Genomic DNA, 20,848 nt, shown 5'->3' with positions numbered 1-20,848 from the left:
AATTAAATAAAAAAGATCCGTTATTTGACAATCCGGCTCCCGTAAAGAAGAAGCAGATTTGTGGAAGAAAATAATAAGACTTACCTGTAGGCAACGCAGTTTTATCACCTTTTTACCTTAATATCCTCTCTTTGCGTAAGACTCGCCCCTACTAACGCCAAACATTTCATTTTTTATGGCGTGGGAGCCTTAGTACTATGGAGTATTAAAGTTTTAGTCAAATGGTAAGTGTTTGTAAAAAACAACACTAACTAGGAGCTATTTTCTAAGAAAAATCTTGAAAGGCGGGTTTATGGATATCATTAATTTTAGTGAAGGTTATTAAGAAACACCAGGGGGAAAAAACAGAAGTCCTGCAATAAACTGCTTGCAATCATATGACGTACTTGTTACTTAGTGCTTATCACATGAAATATATGAATATATGTATGTATGTGTAAACTTTTTCATGGCATATGCCTGCATACATAAATATATACATGCATATGTGCATTCACTTGCCCTTGAGCGCACTGCTGACAACTGACAGTGAAGAGAAACTGCAAAACAAAAACTTAACTAAACTCAGCAAGAACATCACTACGCATGCTTTTGCGCGGTATTTATTGTTGCCGCTTATTTATGTGCTTTGTTTCAATGTTGCTACTTTTTCGCATTACTTGCTTGCTAACGATTTGATTGTTAAAAGCAACTTGGTAATAGTATTGTTGTAGAAGGTAACACAGTAGCAAAAAGGAGAAAGAGACTGAGAAAGTGCTAGGCAGAGAGATGAGCCCAAGGACACCCAAACAGCTGTTTTCCAACAAAACCTTTTGTCTGCTGTTTGTATTGTATATTATGTGCATATGTATGTGTGAGTTGCCAAGTGACTGTGAAAGTGGCAGCCGCTTAACGCTTCAGCACGTAAAGAAAATTAATATTCTTGCAGGAGTGCTGTTTTTTTTATTTATTTATTATTTTAGCAGTATATCGAAGCGACATCCGTATCTGGCTGCCATTTAGCCGTCGCGTGCGCAATTGTGCAAAAGTATTATTAAGCAAATTATTTTTGTGTTTCGCTCTTGCAACTGTTGTTGCTTTTGCTAAGTGAAGCTCTTTTGTTTTGTTTACGTTTTTTTGTGGTGGTTGATTTTGAAAATGGAAAAAAGTTTGTCTCTTTAGGTCTTTTCGTTAACTTGCTTTACTTTTGCTTGCTTGATTTTAATTAGTTTTTTGTGCAGCCGCCCATTTTGTGGTTGGCTAATTAAATTTCTTTATTAGACCGAGTTTTCACTTGACCAACCAAAGTTTATTTGTTTATTTGCTTATTTGCTTACCTTCGCAGCCAAGTCGCCGTATCACTTTGGACACACCTTGTGGCATTAATCAGTTTAAATCAAATACCCCCCTTTAATTTGCATTATATTAGTGGTGGTTGGTCTAAGCTTCCAATTATACAATATAAACACAATTACGCGGCTGTCACCCACATATATGCGCATTGAATTGATAAGTGAACCCAATAAACGTTTGACTTGGTTGAAAATTCGAAAATGATTGGAAAACGAATCACCTTTTCAAGCCTCGCCTACGATAATGAACGTGGAAAACATTTAGCCTTCGATTGGAGAACTATAAGGGCAGAGATTTCGAAATTTTTTATTTTTTTTCATAAAATGTTAATATCATCTTTTAATAATGTGTCAAAAAAACTTTAGAACGTAAATATAAGTATTTCGTATATTATATATCGTCAACCATGACGACTCCTTTCTTCGCGTTCGAGCCCTGGGAGAAGAATTTGCATACATTCAAACTTTAGACGCGTTTTTCTTAAAACTATGTTTTTTGAATTGGCGTACACGATAACACGAAAAGTTATTCACCGATCTCCTTGAAATTTTGCACACATCTTTACTGATATTACTTTCTATGTGAATTTACAAGTTTTCGAAATTTTTTCGAAAAAATAATTTTTTTCGAAGCAAAAATAGTAGGAAAATTCACCCCAAAATTCTTTTTTTTTTAAGCATTTTATTCCGCGAATTTTTTATTTTTTCCATTTTTTTTAATCCATAAATGGAGCTTTTATTAACTAATATATTTTGCTCTGCTTCTGAATCCGAAGTCCAGCCCATTCTCGAAAAGAAATACTTAACAATCACACAGTTCACTAACTAGAATCTTCCTTTCAGAACGGACTAGATTTAGAGTTCACAACGAAGATATCCACTTTCCTAGACAATTACCTAGTTACCGAGGAGTCTATTTCCACGATTATTGTTGAATATGAAGCCAATAACTTTCTAATTGTCCACTAAGCTTAATTTTCATTTCTTAACCATTTTTATTTTTGAAGAGTGAAGACTGATATTTTTCTGTAATATTTCGCCGTTTTTATTAATGCTTTAGAAGAAAATAAGATTTTTATTCATTTTTTTCATTTTTATTTTTCGCTACGCTAATGTAGAATCGGTTATTCCAGCGGTTCTGTACTCCGAAATTATGACATTAATAAAATTATGAAATTATGAAAAAAATTAAATATTTGTTTTTTTGTATTCGGGTCACTGACGCCGATATTACAATGCCCGCCGATTGAGAAGTCTCGCTCCGACTTTCTTGAAAGAATTGAGTGCACATCCGCCATTTTAAATTATTAAAATAAAAAAAATAAAAATTTATTATTCTAATGTATAAGTAAACTGTATGCCAATTTTGAAAAAAATATGTTGACTTCTTCATTTTAAATAATTTTAATGAAAATCAGGGAAAATATAGCCGTTTACAGGTATCTGTCCCCTTAAGGAAAATTGAGCTTTTGTTAACTATTATATTTTACCTTGCTTCTAATTCCGAAGTCCAGCCCATTTTCAAAACGAAATACTTAACAATCACACAGTTCACTAACTAGAATCTTTTTTCAAAACGGACTAGATTTCTACTTCACAACGAAGGTATCCACTTTCCTAGACAATTACCTAGTTACCGAAGCGGAAAACAGTCTATTTCCACGATTATTATTGAATATGAAGCCAATCACTTTCTAATTGTGCACTGAGCTTAATTTTCATTTCTTAACCATTTTTATTTTTGAAGAGTGAAGACTGATATTTTTCTGTAATATTTCGCCGTTTTTATTAATGCTTTAGAAGAAAATAAGATTTTGAATAGAACAGTAAAAAAGCCAACGTGTGACTCGATTTAGTTTAAGAATAAAAGCTTAGTTAGAACCGCAAAATTCTCAAAACGCTAAAATGCATAGCCTTCTTCCTTGTTACTATGTTCCGCAATTATTCTTCCCAACCCATTTCGAATGTATGTACGTATTTACAATAAACGATTAACCTCGGAAAATTAAGGTTAAATATGAGTTTGCTCCCTGTTCGGTAATCATATGGGTGTTGAATATCATATTCGAGCATTCGCCACAAAGTTTATTGGGAACGTGTATGTACGTATGTATGCAGTATACACATATACATATGCATAACATTGACATAGTTGACATTAGTTTAGCCACTAAGCCAAAGGCTACATTAGTTCGTTTGTAGTAAATTTTACACACGTAACATACACAAATGGGCACGCAAACATGTCTTGAAACTCATGGGATATTCCATAAGTACATATTTTGCTTAAATTAATTGGACAAATAATAATGTAGTATTTTCAACCACATATAATTTTTTAAGTAAGATGTGTTTTAGAACCAATGGGTGATGCTAATACAAATAAATCCAATTTAACAATAAATTTGTGATGTGATGTTTCACTTTGTGAAAAAAAAACGCAATAAATACCGAACGAATCTCTAGCAGAAACAAGAAAACACGCAGTTTGATTAAATTTGAGCTCGATTGTGGCCAAATGACTTCATTAGTTGTGGAAATACTACTTATCGCTGCTGTTGCAATCAAAAATATACGAGGACGGTTCCATAAGTATCCACGTTTGATCACAGAGGGCGATCCTGAGGAAACTTAGTGTTAGCATCGTGTGCTGCTATCCATCAAACGACGTTAAAACAAATTTCAGACTCATTGATAGGGTAGTTTGAATTTGGCAGTTATTCGAGTAAGACGTGTTTCGTAATTTTCGATAAGATGGAAAAAGAGCAGTATCGTTCGGTAATTAGCTTTTTGTTTTTGGATGGGAAAAAATGAGAGGAGATAAAAACAAAGTTGGGTCCGGTTTATGGGGACGCCTCACCATCTATGATCAGTGTTGGATATTGGTTCAACGAATTTAAACGTGGGCGAATATAAGGGTTTGATGAGGTGCGACCTGGGCGCCTGGCAGACGTGGTTACAGAGGAAATCATTCGAAAAGTCCACGATACGATTCTTGCTGATCGACGAACGAAAGTGCGCGAAGTAAGAAATGCCATGGGTGTGTTGACCGGAACAGCAATTAACATTTTGCAGGATAAGTTGGCCTCATAGGTGCCACGATTGCTCACGGTGGACAACAAGCGATTTAAGCGAGATCCGCAGTAATTTTTGCATCGAGTTGTCACCGCTGATGAAACCTGGATTCGTCATTACACACCAGAATCTAAGCAACAATCAAAACAATGGATTTCTCTGCTCGAAAGAACGCGAAGACTGTCCCACCGGCCGGAAAGGGCATGGCGACGATTTTTTCGGATACGAACTGTTCTACCACTTTAACGCAACAGCACACCCCGATATGGCTCCCTGTGACTTTTCTTGTTCCCTAACATGAAGAAAAGCCTCGCGGGGAAAAATGTAATTCAAACGAGGAAGTCATTTTCGAGGCAGAGGCGAGTTCAATAAATCCTATTTTTTGGAGGGTTTAAAAAAATGGCCAAAGCGTTGTGAGAAGTGCATTTTTCTAACAGCGGACTATATTGAAAAAATTTTGTCTTCATTTTTAACACGGGTACTTATTGAAAAAATGTTTGCCCTTCAGAGTCGGCTTGAAACTGTAGGTCCCTCCATTTGTGGAACAACATCAAGACGCATGCCACAAATAGGAGGAGAAACTCGGCCAAACACCCAAAATTGGTATAATCGCCAATTATATATGTATATATATACTTATTAAACCCTCCTTGTATATAATTTTCATGTAAATACCCGAAAGTGATTCGAGGAAGTTATTTTCAACATTTCAGCACAACCGTTGTACCAGTAAAATTTTTCTTTTTCTTCAAAGTGCAGTCAAAATATTCAAGTGTTGTTTATGATATTTTTGGTGAATTGATGGAGAATGTGTAAGTAAATAAAATCGCTGCAGGTGAATCTACTAGCTTCAGACTGCTTCGCTTTTCTTTTCAAATAATCATTTGTAGAGATCTACACGAAAAAGGTTCTAGGATGTGATGATTGCGCGGCGCTTTACCCCTTTTTCAATAATTAGTTCAGAACTAGTGATCAGTTTTGCAGATGAGCCCTGTTTTGATGACTTCTGTTGCAACGGCTGACGTGCTTAATCACGAGTATTACATGCAGGAGTTCTTATTTCATTATATTGCACGCGATCATTTTATCACAGCAAGCAACTATCCTGCATTAAGGAAACTGGCCTGTCTTAAAAAATATGTATCTCTTTCTCGATACAGTAAACTCAGTTGTACTGATAATTCTCTCTGACTTATTCGAACAATGTATAAGCAGGTATAAAAATTACTGATACTTCTCCGGTCTAATAATGAAAACATTAGTATAGATATTTTGAGCTTAAGGCTCATTAGTGTCTTTATCGAAAATTGTTAGAAATTATTGTTGCAATTTTTAAATTTTCTTTCTTAACTTCTGCGGGAGATTGAGCCCGTTTCAACCTACTTGTCAAACTAGTTCCTCATCATTGATCTGAGGACTTGTTATATGGCATGTTATGCTTGGTAGAGCTTGATAAAAGAGTCCCATGGTGTGTTGAAAGAGTATCACGAATTTTGTATTTTTTTTTTTTTTTAATTATTTATTTATTCAATAACATCTACTTTGTCCCCCTCAAAGTAATCCTCATGAGCTATTATGCACTTGTGCCAACGTTTTTTTTCCAATTTTTGAAGCACTTCAAAAAATCATTTTTTCTTATCTTGTTCAGCTCCACCTTCGATGCCGTCATTATCTCGTCAATCGTAGCGTAGCGTCGTCCTTTCATGGGCTTTATTGTGATGCAAGAGCCAATTTTTGTTCTTCCACAAATCCGGGCGTTTCTGACGGATTGCTTAGCGCAAATTGCGCATAACTTGCAGGTAATATTTCTTATTGACTGTTTTACCCTGTGGCAAGAACTCATGATTCACAACGCCTCTGCAATTGAAGAAAACGGTTAGTAAAACTTTTACATTCTACCGAACTTGGCACTCTTTTCTCGGTCTTGGTTCGTGCGGCAGCTTCCATTGAAATAATTGAGCTTTAGTTTCCACGTCATAGACATAAACCCACGATTCGTCACCAGTTATGACCCTCTGGAGCAAATTTGGGTCGTCGCGAACAGAGTCCAACATCTCATTAGCAATGTTCATGCGATGCTCCTTTTGGTTGAAATTGAGTAGTTTTGGTACGAGTTTTGCCCTACCCGTCTCATGCCCAAATCATTGAAAAAAATCGAAGACGAGCCGAAATACGTGCAGCAGCAAAACAGCTGTCAACAATTAACTGAACATTGAAAATAGCCGAACTCGTCGGCACGAGTGAAAGACATGAGTACCAACATATCGCCACAAAAAGGTCGAAAGTCGAATATATAATACGTTACCTGCGAAAATTCAAAATTCGCAATACTTTTTCAATACACCTCGTCTATTGTACGAATTCCCTTGTACACGTCTGCGGGGCCTAACGTAATATACAAAAATTAAAAGCGTGAGATTCGATTTTTGGTGAAATTTACTTCTTCTAGCAAAAGCGCAGTATTTTTGTGGCAGTAAATTAAAATAGCACAAAACAATTCTACTCCGCCGCTAATGAATGAATATACATACATACTCACACTATGACGTAGGTTTCCACTAAATTGGTGAGAACTCGTGCTTACCACACATACCGCAATGCATGCAATGGCGTATAAAGGCGGATCGCGAACATGCCAACAGCACATCGAGGCTGTTGTCACAGTTGAGTAAAAGCTGAAAATTCCCTCTTTGTGTTCGAGTATGTACGAGAATGTGAATGCGTGCTCATGTGATGGCAGTTGTAATCGCAATAAATGTTTTCACTTCGCAATTGTATTTCACTCGTAAAGGACTCACTCCTCAAACAGCTGGGAATCGTGTTGAACATTATGACAACACGTTTTGTCTGCACTTTACATCTCCAGCACCTCTAGCTTTCTATATACATATATATATATATATGGCATGTATGTACACTTGTAGTTACGAACTCGTATGTACATACAAACATACAAATGTGTAACATACATATTTTCACATTTGTGGATGCGTGTTATTTAAGTTACACACGCACGTGTACTTATAGTAAGACAGTTGTAGCGTATTGCTGTTGTTGTACTTTGTTGTTTTCCATCTTGCGGTCATAGTGCCTTTTAAAATAATATTAACCCATTTTGAATGCATAATTAAAAGTTAGTACTGCAGCTAATGGGCGTGCTGACGATGCGGCACACGCATACATAGGCATAAATACATGTCGGGTTTATGTGCTCACAGTCCCAGTGTCAATGAAGGAAATACCAATTTACCCAAGGTGAATTTATTTCAGGTGATGGCATCCGCATATGAGTAAAAACCTATGTACATGTACGAGTACTTTGATTTTGCTTTTGGAATTCCATCACGTGAAAATCAGCTGTTTGTTTTCAAGGCGAATTGCTTGTGCAAAACAATTTGGAAATGCAAATGAAGTATTTCAAGTATCGCGTTTAAAATGTTTTAAGTAAATATTAGGAAAACTTTTCCCAGATTTTCTATTTGCTGACGATAAGCAAGCAACAACCGCAACTGCAATAACAAAGATTCGTAATTGCAAATGGAGAACAGGCAAAATTAAATTTTCGTGGTCATAGGTATAAAAGCACATTTTTTGTTTTATTCTTATCCTGCCGATACAAATTACACATGCCAACCATCATCAGCAGCACCTTACGAGACTCCCAGCGTGGTCCAGTACTTTCAAATTGGTTTATTCATTTGTGGGCTTGATTTTTAACCAAGCAAATTGCTTTGAATTTGAAGAAGTCAGCTTTGATAACAAACTTCTCGGCTAGTGATGTAAATTTTTTTGTCTTGTGGTGTTGTGTAAGTAAATGCAGGTAAGCAAGGGAATACGCACCTCTACTTTCATTTATGGTAGATAAAATTTCTTTCTATGTGCAGCGCCGGCTATGAGAATTTCACAAAAATACTTGAACCAAATGCTAACTCCAAATTGGAAAGTCAATTGAAACCAAATACTGCTGGTATAGTTCCCGAGAAACTATTATGCAATGGGATGCTTACAAAATTTTTGACTTTACCAAGCTTCAAACCAATTTTGGAGAAAAATGTATTTGCATTTTCTTTCATTTTGTAGAGCCAAGGATACTCAACGCTCAAACTTGTATGCAATTAAGTATGTGTATATTATCCGCTGAAAGCAATCGCACTGATTGTGAAACCCTAGTCAAATTCACTTTTATTCTACTTGTGAACTTGTTTCGTTCAACATTTCCATCATGATCAGAAGCGTGAATTGGGTAGAGTAGGCGAAAAGAATATACCCGCGGTAAGGCAGGCGTGTCGTAAACGGTGACTAAAATCCGGCAGGAGAGGAAGGGTCTCGGCTGAAAAGGCCACTTATACTCTGAGTACTTCCAGCGGCAGGGCTGAAAAACTCATCAGGATCGAGACCAACAAGATGCTGATTATGATGTACAAGAAAAATTATTCGAATTAAGCAGTTAATGCTACAACGCCTCCTTCTCGTTAAAACTCTGGCTGGTCTTCAAGTACGTTGCTACGTCACCATTGAATTGGTTGTACAGGCTCAGTTGAGACAACTCCTGGCTAGTGTCTAATTCTGGCTCTGAACACAAACTTCCATAAGGACTCGTGTCAACCCTCGCATGGCATCCCTGCGCTTGTATAGATAATCACGGGAATTACTTTGAAAACAACTGTGCATCGTGCAGAGACAGTGGCTTGAAACGGAGATCCAAAGAAAACTAAACAACAATAACAACAGCAATAGAAAACAATTAAAGAAACCGTAGATGAGAGAAACGTGTTCAACAGGAGCAGCAGAGTACTACGATCTCCAGACCTGAGCGCGCCTCAATCTTCAAAAAGGGCAAAGGAGATTACAGTGGCTCTCGAAAGGAAGCCTATCAAAATAACAACGGTAGCTTTAATTGATACATCGAAACAGTCAACGTAATACGCCACTCCTATACAAACCGGACTACTGTCGTACTACCACAGCTCTCCAACACAGAAGTTCACACAAAAAATGAGAGCTGCCGAAGAAGAATCCCTTACGAAATGCAAAATGGCAATAAATAAAATGGATCTCGCGTTATTAAAGCAAAAGAACGTCAGCATGGGCTTAAAAGACAGGCATAACAGTATGCACGACTTGTAGCCTCACAGCAACGCACTATAATCAACTACTCTCACGGTGGTACTGCAAAAAAGTATTACCTCACGGATCTGGGTCGGCCAAAGGCCCCTAATTATTGTTCACGGCTACGAAGCACTGCGCGTCTTAAATGATTATGAATTTGTGTTACATGCGCGCAGATGCATTTCCAATTATCAGTTGACTTCAGCATAAAGTCTATAATATTTTCTCCGTTTAAGATTTGAAAGGAATTGAGATAGTAATTTGCTCTCCTATGGGTATTAACTCATGTAGCCGTCTACTCTTAGGTGATCTGGACGACCGGTATTGCCGGAGAAAGCCCGAATGACGCCTTTCTTCTGCTGCAATTTCTTGGGGATACCTTTATATAACATATAATGTCTCCACTTCTTTCGCCAAAACATCAATCAAGTTTAGTCTTGCAATGACGAAGAAAGTGTCATCAGAAATTGTGTTGAAGCCGCAGATGGTCTCTAAAGCGCTTAACCGATTAGTTTTCGTGAGTAACTATTTATGTTCAATGCATCAGCCGAGATCGGTTTTTCATACAAAAGGACTGAGCTTACAATCCTACTACATAGAAGTATTCGTTTGATATGACCGTTTATTTGCATTATTCGCGCAAGAGGGGACTGCACACTCGATGCCTTCTTCATAGCGCGCATTGTAAGGTTTCAACGGCTACCAATCATCAGCCTCAGAACAATGTCTTACAATAGGTTACATTGTACTCCTCAATATATATACGCCCCTACTTTTATATGCTGTGGTAAAAGCATTTTCAACATCCAGAGTTACCAGAGCGCAATACTTTTCTCCCGGCACACTATGTCTTGCACTTCTTGGCTTCTGTTGCTACTTCCACCACGCATTTGAGAGCATCCACTGTTTAGTATAAAATCATTGCAGTATTGCTGATACGGGGTGTGATCATGTCAGTGAAAACATAGTTGATGCATGAATGCCATAGACTAAATTTACTATAAAAAATATTACAAATATTACATATATTACAAATATTACACAGAAAGCTGTGTGCTTAATGGGTGCCGCATTCGCTAACAATGGAACAAAAACACATTGGAATGCGACTTTCTCCGCTACATTTAGAGCATTTTCGAAGAGATAAAGTAAATTTTGTGCATCGATTCATCACTACGGATAAGACTTGAGTCTATCACCATGATTTTGAATCAAAACAGAAGGCTTAAGAGTAGTATCAACCCTGTTCTTCGGCTTCGAAACGAGTTCGTGTCCAGAAATCGGCAATCGGCAGGAATTTTGTCTGTGCAAACTTGTAAAATAATAAATTCCAAGTATGATATTATTGTAAGCTTTTAGAATAGTTGAACGAAAAAATTCGTGAAAAGACCGCAGGTTACATAAGAAAAAAGTGAATATTTATGAGTGCACCGTATCACAAGAGCATTTTGACAACTAAAGGTGACTTAGTTTAGTCCCATTTTAGTCACCAGATTTGGCCACTAGCGACTTCTACCTGTTTCCAGACGTAAAAAATGCATGCGTGGTAACCGTTTTTCTTCAAATGATGGGGTCGTAACAGAAGGATATTTTGCAACGGATGAAATTCATAAATTCCAATCTCGTTGGAAGAAATGTTTTGATGTTCAGCGAGACTATACTGTATAAAAAACAAAATGTATAATATTTCAATACATAAAATTATATTTCTCTTATCGAACCGCAAAACTTATTGAACGACCTGGTATTGTACGTGTCCATGGAGAAATTATTAGGTAAATATTAACTAAGTTTAATAGAATAAGAGTGCCAAACGTAAGGCATCGGTTGTTCTACTTTGATCTAAAAATGTCTCGATTATAATTTAGAGGAAATAGATAAATTTCTGTAGTAAAAATTTATCATAATATAAACAGCACAAATATCTATTGTGCAATTGCTACGTCAACAATGAAATGAAAAAACAGGCAAGCGATTTAATTCCGGCAATTGTGAGTAGCTAACCAAATGTTCTAAGCTACTCTGACGTTGCAAGCCGTAAATAAATATATATATACCTTTATTGTTGTTCAATGAGAACTTTTGGTGCAGCAGGCAATTTGCCATTTTGCTTAGCATTTGGTGGCTGAAAAGTTTGTGCTCGGAGCTCTAGCTTTACCGATGATCTAAAACATAAATTTAAACACATAAAACGAGCATATTGCATACTCATAAAAAACCTTTTGAAACTTCTTACGCATCAACATTGCTGATTTTGTTGAATATCATTTCTAACACGGGCAGTAATGTACCTTCGCACTGCTCATCGACTGGCTGACGAACCATTTTAAAAAGCAGCTGTTTTCTATTGGTCCAGTGTAGAACAAACTTTTTAAGTATGATGCAATCTGCTATGAGCAATGATATGCGCTCTGCTCCACTGTTACCACTTCAAAAGGTCCTTTACCCCGCTTAATTTTTTTAATTACAGCACAAACTTTTTCATTTTTTTTGTTTTTTGTATTATATTTAGGTATTATATATGTATATATAATTGGCGCGTATACCCTCTTTGGGTGCTTGGCTGAGCTCTTCCTTCTATTGTGCGTCCTGACGTTTTTCCACAAATGGAGGGACCTACAGTTTCAAGCCGGCTCCGAACGGCAGATATTTTTTTATCAGAGGCTTTTTCAATGCAGAAATACACTCGGAGGTTTGCCATTGCCTGCCGAGGGGAAACCGCGATTAGAAAAAACTTTTTTTAATTTTTTGATCTTTCACCGAGATTCGAAACATGAATGTCAAAGTAAACACACGAGTGTGAACACAACGAATCACTTTGACATTATCCATATTTATGGCGAAACAATAAGCTGGGTGGATGGCATCACCTGTAATAAATCCGCCTTGAATTTGCCTTTATCAATTTTGAGATACTGCAGTTCATTGAGTTTCTTATGTGTTTTTTTTTTGCCACATCTCATTTTTGCTCCTAACATTTCGAAGTTTATTCTTCTAGGTTGGTAAAAACATCGCCTTTAGGCTTTTAGATTTTGAACACCGACTGACTGCCTTTGTGTATCGACTGCCTTCGGTGTTGTGTAAAATTAAAGTCCTAGGCCGCCGGCACTACGGAAGTGTAAAAGTATTTTTGTATAATATTTTTTCATTACTATATTTACTAAGCAAACCCAGCACGTGGTTAGTATTTTGCGTACATGAGTATGTGCATCTGAAATTGTTTTTTTTTGTGAGAGAGCTTGCGTGTGAGGCTTCAACCACTTGCGTAAGAGAACAAATTAAAAATAATAATGACTTCATATATTTGTGCTCGCAATTTAATTTACTCTGCCCCGAAGCATATGGAGTGATGAGATTTTTTTTTTATTAGCAAACCAGAAGAATTTTCTTAGTAAAGGACAAAAGGCTATAGTAAAAAGTTTCTAAACAATCATAAATAAATTAGGTCAATTAGAGAGCTCTTACTGAACTAAATTAATGCAACAGCCACCCCATTTGGCAGTTCTGGGTGCTTATGTTTGCTTATTTCCCTTCATCTAGTTAGTTGTTGTTCTTGAGTCCTGGAGGTTCGAATTGCGAATTTTCTCCAATGTTGCTGTGCCGAAGCACATAGTACTGTGGGCAAAAAGTAAGGTGAATTTGTCCCCTCAAAATAATCCCCTCTCGATGAAATGCACTTATGCCAACGATTTTTTCAATCCCCGAAACATGCCAAATAGTCCATTTCCGGTATAGCCATCAGCACCTTCTTCGATTCAGCGTTTATCTCCTCAATCGACTCGAAACGCGTTCCCCGGAGTGGTCTCTTGAGTTTTGGCAATAGCCAGAAGGCACACGGATCCAAACCAGGCGAACACGGTGGTTGCGGAACGATATGCCTGGAATTTTTTGGCGAAATGGTTACGAAAAACGAGTGCAGTGTGAGACGGTGCATTATCGTGATGTAAAAACCAAGAGTTGTTGGCCCATAATTCTGATCGTTTTAGACGAATTGCTTCACGTAAATGACGCATAACGCTCAAAAAATATTCCTTATTAACAGTTTGGCCAGGTGGAAGGAATTCATAGTGCACCACACCACGAAAATCGAAAAAAACTGTCATCATGACCTTTATTTTTGAACGACTTTGACGTGCTCTTTTCGGTCTGGCCTCGCCTTTAGCACGATATTCGCTTGATTGGTCGGTTGTTTCAGGGTCGTAAGTATAAATCCAAGTCTCATCTCCCGTAATGATAAATTTGAGTTTGTCCTGATAGTCTGAAAGCATTGTTTCACATACATCAACGCGACGACTTTTTTCCAAGAAATTGAGAGTTTTCGGTACCAAACGAGATTCGACTTTTCGTAGGCCCAAATGGTCTTTCAAAATGGTTTTCACAGATCCTTCTAATATTCCGATCATATCAGTAAGGTCTTTAACAGTCAACCGACGATTTTTGAGCACTAACTCCTTCACTTTATTGACGTGTTGGTCATCTGTTGACGTCGAAGGTCGTCCGGAGCGCTCCAAGTCATCAACACGTTCTCGACCTCCTTTGAAGTCTTTGTACCACTTATAAACATTTTTCTGCGACATGGTCGAATCACCAAATGCCTTTTGTAACATGCTAAACGTTTCCGCAGCCGAAATTTCATTCCGCAAACAAAATTTGATGGCACTTCTCTGCTCAATCAAATCAGACATTGTAAAAATTGAAAAATGCACTATTGGTCTTTTGGTAAACACAAGCGTAAATATATTACTGATAATGACATTCACATGAGAGTTGGCCCAGATGTTATTAACAGTGCTGCCAACTCATGAAAAAATAACTAGAACGAAATTTTAATCCCGCGAAGTTTGACAAATAAATTCACCTTACTGTTTGCCCACAGTAGTATATGAGTTGAGTACTGAGATGTTGAGCCTTAAAGAGGCCTGTTGGAAATAATGTTGCTGTTGTTGTAGCAGCATAATATTCACCATGCACCTTGGAAATGGAAGTTATGTATTTTTTACTTGCACATATCCAGAATTGGATGCGATAGATCGAAAGAGTCTTTAAAAGTTGTTTGTAAATAAGCAATTTGTTGAAAGTTGATCATTTAGAGCGCCGTCCAATCAGGTAATCTAGGTGTTTGTGTTTTAAATCGAGCTCGTCAGTTTCTTTTTGAAGTGTGCTTTCCAACACTGAAGGGATCCTTTGAAAGCTCAAGTCCATACTGTCAACGCAATACTGCGAGATACTATCTTGATATCTTAATGATCGGTACTTTTGTGTCAAACTGGAAAGTGCATATTCGTCCCTAAAAAATGTAAGCGCAGGCGTTCCACAGGGAATCATTTTGGATCCCCTGCCATATCTGCTGTAGAACCACAACCTACCATGGGCAAATCAGAAAATAACTGCAACATTTGCGGATGACACTGTTATGCTTGCAATCGATAACGCTATCGAAAACGCAACGAATAAGCTACATGAAGCTTTTCAAAAAACTAAACCAAGTGCGAATTTATAGTCTCATCATTGCCGAAAGTTTTACTATTTAAGCAGTTCTGCAAAGACCGAAACAAATCGTAGTCTGACGATGCAAAGTCCAGGATATATGGTGGATGCATCAAAAGTTTCCAGCCAAGTTCTCTCAGTTTTTGGCGAGTGACCAAAGATATATGTGGTCTAGCGTTGTTCTGATGAAATATGACAGCTTTACGATTGATCAAATCTGGTTGATTCTCGTTGATGGCGGTATTCAATTTGTCCACTTGTTGGCAGTAGACATCCGAATTAATTAGTGGTTCTTCTGAAGCAGCTCAAATATACCACACCCTTCCCGTCCCACCAAACTGGCAGCATAATCCTCTTTTGGTGAATATCAGCCTTTGAAGTGGTTTGTAGCGCTTTATCATACTTGGACCATGATCGTTTTCAATTGACGTTATCATAAACAATCCATTTTTCATCACCAGTGATAATCCGCTTCCCAAACGGATCCACTTGCGTTTAAGATGCATATCATAAGCGTTAATTCGGTTTGTTAAATGAATTTCTTTCAATTCATGTGGTACACAAATATCAAGCTTTTTTACCAGTTCAAGACTCTTTATATGCTCATGAACGTTTGATTTTGGTATATTTAACTTACCTCCAATCTCACGCAAAGATACATGACAATCCAATTCTATTAAAGCCTTGATAACGTCCTCATCGACATCACTTGGCCGACCTGAACGTGGCTCATCTTTAAGTGAAAAATCTCCAAAACGGAATTTGATAAACCAATTTCGACACTGTCCTTCTTTTAAGGCTTTATCACCATACAAACCACGCAACTTTTTAGCAACCTCTTCGGCGCTTTTTCCTTTATGAAAATACGAGGGCGGGTCAATAAGTCCGTGACTTTTTGTATTTCTGACCTCTTTACTGAAAAAGAAATACTGCTCCTGTCAACAGGCATCTGTCAGTTGACTCCTGTCAAAATTTGAACGTGCTGCGTCAGTTAGTTTGTGTTTTACAACTACCTTTATCAGACTACCCAGTCATTTGAGGAGAAAATGGAAAAAAATGAATTTCGTGTGCTTATTAAGCCGATTCACCCTTAGAAACCCACTATTTCGACTGTTGTTTGGTCTCTGGTGTGTGGTGATGGGTCCATATTTCGTCCACGGTTACAAAACGGCGCAAAAACTCCTCCATATTCCGATTAAACAACGCCAAACCTTCCTGTGAAGTTGTTACACGATTGCGTTTGTGGTCCCCTGTGAATTACTGGTTAGTCTGATAAAGGTAGTTGTAAAACACAAACTAACTGACGCAGCACGTTCAAATTTTGACAGGAGTCAACTGACAGATGCCTGTTGACAGGAGCAGTATTTCTTTTTCAGTAAAGGGGTCAGAAATACAAAAAGTCTCGGACTTATTGACCCGCCCTCGTAATAAAGTAAAATATGACGAAAATGCTCTTTTGTGGGCTTTATATTAATATTGACGCCAAACAAAAAAATATAAACAAAATTACGCGCACTTTTTTTAAAGCAAGCTAAACGTATCAGCTAACAACTGTTAAAAGAAAAAACTGAAATAAATAGTTCAAAACAATTATCAACGCCGTCTATATGTAACATCGGCAATTACTTTGCGGGCAACCCAATAGATATATAGTAAACATTATTCAGAATGTTTAGTCTTTTATCAAACAACAACGGACAACCAATGAGAATACGAAAGGGCATGAAATTATCCTGCTGCCTTAAGTATAGGAAAATGATTTTGAATAAATTTTCATAACTACACTTTTGAATTTAAATAATAACATTTTGTGCGCACGGAAGTTTAGTATTGTTACACTTGAAATGAATCCTTTGAATTAAAAATGCAGAAAATGTGCGATCTCATACTTATTTTAAATTACTCCTACTGACAACATATCAATGTTATAGTCCTACGTTCTACTAGTTATAATTGTATATTTATATTTATCTTTTTAAAATCAAGACCTTAAGATACATACATACAATCGAAGAAGCTACGAAAATTTGGGAGGAGCTGGCATTTCCATTTGTACACAACTTGATTGATTCCATTCCTTCCAAGCTGCAAGCAGTAATCGATGCCAAAGTCAATGAAATGGAATAGCATTTAATATTCTTACAGCATTTTAATGAAAGATCTTAAAATAGCATTTAATTTCACAGGCAAATTGCTTTTTAATGCTGTGCAAATACTTTTGATGATAGAGGGCATAAATTCAGGCGCTTGCTTTAATGTGAAATCTACCGTTAATTTCGTTGAGTTTGCGCTTGTTAGTTTTGTATGCTCTACAGATTTCAACAACAACAACATTTTTAATAAACAAAAGCTCTCTGGTAAACATTGTAATAAATTCAGCTTTGTGTAAGTAGTGTAAGTAGTGTACATTCCATCGTATGGGACAATCATTTTGACCGCATATTAAAGTTGCAACCATTCTCTCAGTGCTTCGGTAGAATTTAGTTTCAAATTTGCAAGCGCTACTAATTCTTGCACTTCATCTCACTCCACAAACCTGGAGCGATGCACTCATATCGTCATATAATAAAATAATTAAGAGCGTATTTGTATATAAATACAAAACCGAAAAGATGTTAAAATCACACATATCTCTTTATGCATATAATCGTACAATTCTTGTGAGAAATTTGCATAATTTCAATCAATCAGCAAAAGATAAACTTCTAAGTCAAAACTTTAACCGAAAATTTTAAATGAATGCAACGCCTATACTGGCAATCAAATTGATTGGGCTGATTTTGCAAACAATTGAGTAAAACTAAACTTTTGCCTCGCAACTAAAATAACCAAAGTAAAGTTAAATGAAGATTGACGGCACTAAGTTGCATAGAATTTCAATAAACGAAATTAAGGAAAAATTTGTACTTATTATATGTGAACTGTGCAAAGGAAGTTTTGGCAAACTTTGGGAGAATATACGTTAAATATATGTTTGCTCTAATGCTTATGCATTAGAAAATATGATGGGGGGAGAGAACATAACAGGAATTGACAAGCCGGATATGTAAAGCACCAAAAAGTCGTAACCATATTGAACGAACTGCTGCCACAAAAAAGACAGGCATTTATTTATGGATGCAATAAAAAATAAAAAATATGTAAAATAAAATTTAAAAGTTAAAATGAAACGATTTGATTGGGGATTAAGAAAAAGTATGTATTAAGAAGCCACAACAAACGGGAAACGCAATTTTCAATAACTTTTTATTGAAATATTTAAAATTTTTGCTTTATAACTTTTTCAATTGCGGAACCATAAACTCTGAAGTCACGTAGAGCAGCAAATTTAGCAGCAACAAATATTAAATATATACAAATATTACACAAATATATACACTTACAAGCGTATGCATACGCGTCAAATGTTTATATTCCCCAAAAGGAGTAAAGAAGAATTATTGTAAAACAAATACAGCAAAAAGAAACACGTACAGTCGCAGCAGTGTCAAAACCGCACATTTAGCGCCAATATTTTCATTCCAGCGCATCTTACGGAACCCCGACGAGCCAACAACTGCGTGATCAACCAAGTTTGTGGATGTGAGGGTGTGAACGAATTTGTCGATTTGTAAGTAACTTGGAATGCGATGAACATAAAAAGGATTATGAATGTCTTTGCGCTTCGTTACCATCCCGCTGATTTATACCGCTATTTACTGCCGATAGCTGCTACCATTTGCGCTGTCATTTCATCCTGTTATTATTTGTGTTAAAATTACGTAAATTCAATGTGAAGGTTTAAGGTCAAATTTATGTAGGCACTCAATGGTGGACAGCGCGGAACTCTTTTCCCAAGTGTTAAATTGTACTTGTAAGTTGAATTTTTTTGTATTAATTTTTTTTTGCGCATGGGAACAAAGATCGTAAAACTCCCATAAAACGATGAAGTTGACAATTTTCATTTCACGACACTTCTGGTTTCATACTTTTACTATGTTAGCCCGCGCTTTTTTGGCGCACAGGGCGTATGAGTGACGGATGCAGTAGGTAAGAAACATTTATGTACATGCTTACACACATATATATAATTTATGATACATTTATGTATGGCACATTTATATAGTATTGACTTGGGGTGTGAAATTGCCATAAAAGTGACACATCTACATAAAAATGTGTAAAATTTTGCAAATTATTGTGAAAGTGAAAAAAAGGTCTCGTGAGATTGGTTGTCCATATTTACAAAGCAAATGTGTGTATCACATAATTTCGTATTTTAACTTTTGATTGTGGCTTTTGATGGCTTATTTTATGGCTTTTAATTATATAGCTAAAGCGTTTAATAACAAAAATAAAAGTAAAAGCGTATTATACGCAATTTCTGATGTCACTCATACGCCATGGTGCGTCCCTTTTAAAGTCTTGTACATTCAGAGGTAGCAGTGTATCATGGATATTTATTGATTTAAATAAAACTGCGAGCAGTTGCTTCTGTGTCAAAGCAATTTAATCAAATTATGTGTTGCTTTCGCTCTTTATAATAAGCGGAAAGACACAAAAAAGTGTTCTTGATATGTATGAAATTGGCTTTATTTGAGAGATAATTTAACGGATTTAATATCAAATTGTGATTTCGTGCAAAGCGCAATCTGCAGATAAAATGTTTACACACTTTCCGTTCCATCGCTTTTGCCGATTGCTAATAAATCGCATGCCCATAGAATCTAGGCGTGTTCTGTTGTCGATGTACTTTGTGTTTGATATATGTGCGCTCTCAATCCATATCATCCTCCAGAAAATTCACTCTAATGATCCCTCCCGCATCACCCGTGTAATGAATTGTGTTTTTTTGAATATTGCTACAACTTTTTATGGGATAATACTCACTGTCGGAACACGCTAGCTCATTTTAATGCATATCCTTCTTTCATAGACTTTGGTTTTTCTTACTCAAGGGGCAGAAATAAGGTACTCACTCTTATCTTTGCCTGTATGTATCTATCATATAGTCTGTGAGTATCCTCTTTGCTCATTAATCTATAATTAAATAAATTAGGTCGTACTTTGTCAAGTGTTGGCTTCCCAGGACGCAGTTCCTTCTACTTAAAATGGCATAAGTATGTGACTTTACCCCTTGCTGGTAAAAAAAATCTAAAGAAGTTAAGTCCCACGCATGTTCCGACCAGTGATGCAGAGGGCGACTTTCTAGTTTTTCAACCGTTTCTTATATTTTATCGTCCTGAGTTAAATAATCTTTCCAAAAAAAAATTTAAGTACTCGCAATTGTCGTTCCACTCCAAACTTACAACAAAACACCTTTAATAGGTACATTTGCTGTCATAGAAAATATTGTGGCAAATTTTAAGTTGTCCGCTTTTCAACAAACAAAAAAACCCTCTATATAAAAGTTCAGCCAGTTCATTTTTGGTGGTCGCAAAACTCAAAAAACTGTATAAGTACATTGCGGGTGCACTACGTTTTATTCAATGCACGATTGTTTTGAAAAACCTAAATCATGCAGACAGATAAAGTGGGAAAAAAATTACAATATTGATGTCCAATAAAAGGAGTTGAAGCTTTAAGACTTTCGTAGAACGTTAGTGATCACGTTGGGAGCATTTTCTGCTCATATTTAAATGAATTGTTTTTGTTTTTTTGCAATACGGAGTTATCTTTACTTTAAATTATTTCATAAGGCCAGAATGAAATATACACTAGGCGAAAAAGTAATATTTTTTTAAATTTTGTAGTTTAGAGCAAAACTATATTTTGGCAAGTCTAAAATAAGCATTATTGAATTTTAAACAGCCTCTCTCATAGTGCGAAAACTTTAGGGTATTTATAGTACAGTAAGTCTAATAAAC

Source organism: Anastrepha obliqua, chromosome 3, assembly GCF_027943255.1.
Source record: "Anastrepha obliqua isolate idAnaObli1 chromosome 3, idAnaObli1_1.0, whole genome shotgun sequence".
Taxonomy (NCBI): domain Eukaryota; kingdom Metazoa; phylum Arthropoda; class Insecta; order Diptera; family Tephritidae; genus Anastrepha; species Anastrepha obliqua.
Note: the sequence above shows the minus strand (reverse complement) of the source record.